Here is a 6,648-nt window from a genome sequence, read left to right as displayed (position 1 = left end):
AAACCCCCCAAACAAGTGATGTGCAATACAATTGCTCACCACCTGCTGACCGATGCCAGACCCCCCTCCCCAAACCCGGATTGGTCCCCTTTCCAGGTAACTCCCCCCAGTTTGTATACTGGTTCTGTGGTGGGAATACCCCTTTGGCCCATTCATGTCACCTGGTCCCTCCCAGGTTTTTTTGTGCACCTCCTCAGTGGCAGAACACGAGACATAAAAAACCCCAAGGAGTCCTTGACTAATGATAAACACGACTTAGCAAAAACCCAAACATCAGTGTGTTATCAACACCATTCTCATTCTGATTCCAAGACTTCTCTTGTGTTTCCACAGGCACAGCCCTGTTTCAGAAAGTCTCTTCCTTCAGAAGTCTGGGCTGAAGTTGTGCAGCCAATTCATATCATCCAGGCTGGGCTTGTTCCTTGGCATGAGGGCAGCTGAGCCCCTCAGGGAGGGAGGTGAGTGACAGAGCTTTTTGGTGGCTCAGTATATTTTAAGTGACATCATGGTAGCAGGCTAAGCTGGCATTTTACCTTGACCTTTGCCTAACAGGTTGCAGGCAGCAGCAAGGTGAAGTCTTGGTGACAATGGTCACAGCTACAGCCAGTGTTGCCCCTGCTGGTGGGGTCACTGGGGGTGTAACTGCTGTGTGCCAAGGTTGTGAGTGGTGCTGTGCTCTGCTCTGCTTAACAAGCCAGTGCTATCAATGAGCATTTGACTGTTTCATCAACAGATTAGTCACTTCAAGACATCAGAAGGTTTTTAAAGTAGCGAGAATCTGTTTCTTGCTTAAGCATGTGCAAATCCATGTACAGACTGCAGAGAATTATATAACATCTTTGAAGAGACAGAAATAGGTTTCATTGATGTTAAATACTTGTTCTTCAGTGATAGCAATATTTCCATGTGATATTCTAATACATGTTTGTCACATCTTGTTATGGGTAATCCATTTGAAAAAAAAAAAAAGTTCAGTAGTTTACAGTAACAACTGATGAGAAGTTCCTGTTCCATCAATAGGGTGGGTGGTTCTGTGGTGAGTTATTTAATTCTTGCAGCAAAGCAAGTATTTTTTCCCACAAGAAGCTTATTGCCGAAAGATAAGGTGTTGCAACCTTACCAGAACTTACTGTCTATACATTTTTGTCCACTTGCTTTCATGGAAGAATCAGTATGGCCTTTTCATCAAAACAACCAGCACATGAATCCTGGCACCACAAAGATCTGCCAGTTATTAATTATTAATCAGCAAACTAAAAATAAATGCATAAAATAATTTCCTCTCCTCTGCTAATTTTGAAATAGCCTAGTGTTCTCGTTCTTCTGGCAAAGAAGGCAGTCAGAGTGGTTACAGTAACCTTTGTTTTAAAAAGATATTTATTGCTGGTGTACAGCAGTGCCCCTCGTAGTGCCTCTGAGCCCCTGGCATTTGTTAGGGTGCTGTTACAATGTTTCAGAATTGGATGAGGGGCTCTCAGCCTCCTCTGAAATCTCAGAAGTTTTGCTATGTTTTACAAGTACTTCAAGATGAGAAATATTAAAAATAGTCAGGCATACCTTTGATATCATCTGTGAACTCACACTGTCCTCAAACATTTGCCTGAAGTGTTGAAGTAAAATGTCCTTTGTCCCAAACTTGTGAACAATGTATAATTTTTTTAATTACTGGGCACATACTACAATAGCATGTGGTTTATTTCCTGCAACTTATCCAATAATAAAAACATTCTTGAGTAATGACAGAACTGCAAGTACTATTAACCCAATTTCTTAAATACATAATTTAGTTTTCTCTTCATAGTTGTATAATAATTTGTCTCCATTTAATTCTGCTGAACATCTGACCTGAAAATATAAGTTTTACTCACCCTTTTCAGTTAAAGTTATCTTAGCTATGGACAGATTTCTTTTAGTGGAATATAGTGTGCATCCACTTAGTTGCTGTGGCAGCCTTGTTCTACAAAGTCTTTGGAACAGACATATTCCCAGTTTAGACAAGTCTTTTCAGAGTCAGACTGTGCTCCAGGCCTGGTATTGCATCACAGCAGTAAATGAAACTGGGATTAGGACTCCTGCATGTGGCTGTCTCTCATCCAGCAGTTTGGGAAGCTGCTGCCGGGTGTGAGGTGATACTGGGTGACGCACGGCCGTGCCTGTGTGGGCTGGAGCGATACACGTGTGATAATTTGTGCTTTGGTTTTGACTCAGGAAACAAATGCCAGGCAGACTAATGAGCAAATGTTTGTGTACACGGTCGGTAGGAACACACCTGGGCACTTGAGAAAGCCTCTGCCTACCTCTGTCCCTCTCCTATCAGTCCTGTGTGTGAGGGCAGGGCCGGGAATCCACGGGCTGCAGTGGATGGGCTGTGGCTCCGTCCCAATGTCTGCAGGAGCTCCATTCCCCTGCGGATGCCTGCGGCTCATTTTCTGGAACGGTGACATCATGCTGAGATGTAGATGAGTGGAAGTGTCTAATATTTCATAGACTGCTTTGTCCTTGCACCATGTGCTTCAGCGACACAGAAACTTGTCCTTGTGGTTGGGAAAAGGGGACTTTGGTCTAAGGATGTTGTGCTGGCATTAAAAATAGTTACAGGTGCTGTCTCACTGCTTGCTTTTCCAGCAGAGGCTTTTGGAATTAAAAAAATAATAATAAAGTTGATGTAAAGCTTTTCCTCCTTTAGGACATTCCAAGGCAAATCATGTCTTTAAAATTATGCTGTTGCTGGCGTGTTTACACAGTTAACACCTCAGAAGATGCAGCCCCTGGTACCCACTGTAGATCCTGGAACACTGACAAAGGGGGTTTGGTGCAGCCAGGACCGGGAGCAGGACTGGGAACGGGAACAGTCAGGAACAGGATCAGGTTGGGGAACGGGAACAGGATCAGGATCAGGAATGGGAACAGGATCAGGAATAGGACGAGGATCAGGAGCAGGAATGGGAACAGGATCAGGAATAGGACCAGGATCAGGAGCAGGAATGGGAACAGGATCAGGAATAGGACCAGGAGCAGGATCAAGATCAGGACCAGGAACAGGATCAAGATCAGGATCAGGAACAGTATCAGGATCTTGAACAGGGCTGAGACAGGAATGGAATCAAGATAAGGATCAGGATCAGGAGTGGGACCAGGAATGGGAGCAGGATCAAGACCAGGAACGGGATTGGGACCAGGACCAGGACAAAGATCAGGACCAAAGCCAAGATCAGGACAAGGATTAGGACCAAAGCCAAGATCAGGACAAGGATTAGGACCAAAACCAAGATCGGGACCAGGATTGGGACCAGGGCCAGGATCAGGACTAGGACCAGGACCGGGACCAGGATCGGGATCAGGGCCATTGCCCAGCCCGTGCCCGCCGCCCCCGGCGCCTTTTGAAAGTCACCAAAGTTTCCAAACCTTTCCAAACGGCGTCCCGGCGGCGCTGATTGGCGGAGCGGCGCGCGGCACGTGACCGGCAGCCAATGGGTGGCGCTGCCGCGGGGCGGAGCGGCCGCGGGGCGCGCGTGGAGCTGCGGGAGCGTGAGAGCGGGCCCGGCGGAATGGGATCGGGAATGGGGGGACAGGGACCCGGCCCCCTGCCCCTCACCGCGCCCTGCCGTGCGCACCTCAACCTCCTGCGGGGGCTGGCGGGGAGGGGAGCGGAGCGTGGGAGCCGTGCCCGCTGGTTTCGCTCCCTCCCGGCTTCGTGCTCCGCATGGGAATGGGGAGCCCCGAGCGCTGCCTCGCTGACCTCTTGGCTTGCAGCTGGAAACGTAAAGGTCAGGCGTTCCAGGAGAGAACTGCGGAGTTTGCTTAGGCAGTATCGGAGCTGCGCTGGTAACTGAGAAGGGCTGTGCTGAATTCAGCCCTTTGGCAGAGAAGAGCCCGGAGAAGCTGATAACTCTTCAGTGCTGGCCGTGGGATTCTGTAGTAATCCGTGACCTCTCCCTTTTCTTTCTCTCTTGTGGTGATTTTCTTTTGTATTGCTTAAACAAAAGAAAATAGGCCCTTGTGTTACAGGAGGACCCTTTCAAGGGGACTGTTTTAAACAAATGTAATTTTCATAGGATGGGAAAGCAACTTTTCAGGAGCACAGAGGGGGTTTGTTTTGGTTTACAGTTTGGAAAATATGTCTAACTAGGAGCTTCATCATCTCCGTCATGGATAATTCAGTAGTATTTGTGGTACTATTTTACTTGTACTTTTTAATTACAGTATGAATTTCTTTGACTCAGACCATCAGGCATTGCTACAAAGATAGGCCAACATTGTTCACCAAGCTAAAATGTTCTTTTGTTAAAAAAAAAGTCCAGTATCAGGGTTGTTTTGAGTCCTTTGTTTTAGAACTGAAACAGAATCTAAGTTGAGGCCATCATGAGTTTGGGTGAACTCAGAGTGTGATTTCCAAATTGGAGTTCCTTCACTAGTTTTGTGTGTGGCTTTTCTTGATTTTTTTTTTTTCCCCTTGGGAATTTTGCAGTTCTGCTCTCACTTGTATGAAATTGTCTCCTGCAAACATTTATGCTGTAGTATTTTTCTCCTTGCAAAAGTCCAGTCCCCACCCATGAACTCTTCCACTTCCTGCATGATGTAGTGGGTTTGTAATGCCTGGGACGAGCCCTCGTTCTGCCTGTACTCAGGAAATCTGGCCAGATGTCTCTTCTGGCTTCATGTGTGCAAAAACAAGTAAGGTGCAGCCAGTGTGTGCCTGTTACAGACTGTGACTTTCTTTCCTTGCTTTTTTCCAGTGTTTAACAAAGCATTTCTAAAACCTCCTTCACCCCCCCTTGCCCTCTGCTTTTGTAGTGAGCCTAGACAATGAGGAATTCCTAATTACTTTCTCTTCAGGCATTTTGCGTGTTGTCTCCAACCTGTTAAAAATCCAGCAGAGAAGGCAGCAGGGGAAAAACAGAGTCAGAGCCCTAGCCTTTTTAAAAGAAGTTTACAAAGATTTACGTGGTTCTTGCACTCTTTTTAGACAAATTTCAGAAAAAAAAATTTAAAAAGGTGTAATACTTTGTCTAAAACTTGGAAATTTCTCTTCAGTTTAGGTTTCTATTTTGCATCTTCATTTAGTTTGAAATTCCCTGTGAACTAAGATGTAGTGCAGGTGTACAGGGAAACTAATAGGTCGTGTGTGTTGCAGGCAGAAAACATTTGCCTGTGGCTCTGGAATAAGTACCAGTCCACAGTCCTTCCATGTATTTGCAGTTCAACAATTAATTTTAAATTACAAGTACTATTTAGTAATGGTAACCATGAAACAGAGTGTGCTCTTAATGGATGACACCCTCAGTGGGTCAATAATCTCATGTTTACAAAGACATCCCTAGAAACCGGAGGGCACGGCACCTGTTGTGCTTCTGTGAACGTTAACAAGGTGAAAGTGTTACAGATCTTGTGGCTCAGTTAAGGGAAGTTCTTCTCTATGTGACCAGAAAATCTTAGAAAATGTGAATTAGTACTGTTTTTAACTTCTTCCAAAGTGCAGTATAAAAACACAAGTAAAAGCCAGATACGAGCATATTCAAGGTTTTGAGGACGATGGGAGCTGTGTCTTTTGGTTCCAAAAGGTTGTTTGAAAGCTTTTGGGAGCAAGATGTTTTGCACTACACCTTTATCTTGTCTGAATTATTTTTGTGGACTGTCCAAACACAGATATGGGATTTATTATAACTTTTTGGATTTTTTTCTTTGCAAGTGTGCTGCAGGGATTGGGGGATATGTGTATACAGTGCTTTGAGCATAAGAACGTGCTTATTAACATCAAAGACACTTTCAGTTCGCTTAAAAATAACAGAGTAGATGTGTCATAAACTAGCCTAGGTCAAGAATGTTAATTATGCTTGGTCGTTATTTCCTTTTTAATGCTCAAGAGTACTATTTGGAAAATCGCTCCTCCTTACTCATACTCCTTTTCCTCTCTTTTTTTTTTCCCCAGTTCATACTTCTTTAAATACAGAGACCAGCAGCCTTGAGACTTCATGCTGGAAGTGTGTCAGTACAGCACACAGTGGTTTTGCTTGTGAGAAGGAAGACATGTGGCTTTGTCTAATGAACGTTTTGTGTCGAACGATTATAAAAACTAAAGCTTAGTAACTTTTCCCCTCACCTGGCAGCTCCCTTTCTAAATAATATTGTGATTTCTGTGAGTGTGTAGCTGACACTGTGCATTGAGGTGTGTGGGCACAGCCCACTCAGCTGTGACGATGTGCTCAATAATCTGATAATTGCTGGGCTGGGAGAAGGGCTGTGGCATTGCTTGGTAAGAATTGGATTTTAGATTGCCAGACTACTTAGGGTACTTGATACTCTTGTCTGTAGGAGAGGTAAGAACTCCTTTGGTTTCTCTCAGTGGAGTTATTAGATAGATGGCTGTTAATCCTGTTTACACCAGGGGATTTTTTGGAGGAGAAAATCTTGACACAGTTTATAAATAATTTTTTTCCATTGAATTAAAGTGATGTGCAGTGGATGCACATTTTCTTTAGCTATGACAGTAAGAATAGAAGGCAGGGCTGACATCTAAGTGGTCTTTGAAGGCTTTGGCTGTCTTTCTCTCCTTGTTCCATCAGGACTACTTCTTGGAAATGTTTTGCTCCATAGAACTGAAGCAGAAACTTGGTAGAACTGTGTTCCTTCAGTCATTAGATTTCAGTG

This window comes from Manacus vitellinus, unplaced genomic scaffold (genome assembly GCF_001715985.3).
Source record: "Manacus vitellinus isolate BGI_N305 unplaced genomic scaffold, ASM171598v3 scaffold_12_pilon, whole genome shotgun sequence".
In the NCBI taxonomy this organism is placed as follows: domain Eukaryota; kingdom Metazoa; phylum Chordata; class Aves; order Passeriformes; family Pipridae; genus Manacus; species Manacus vitellinus.
Note: the sequence above shows the minus strand (reverse complement) of the source record.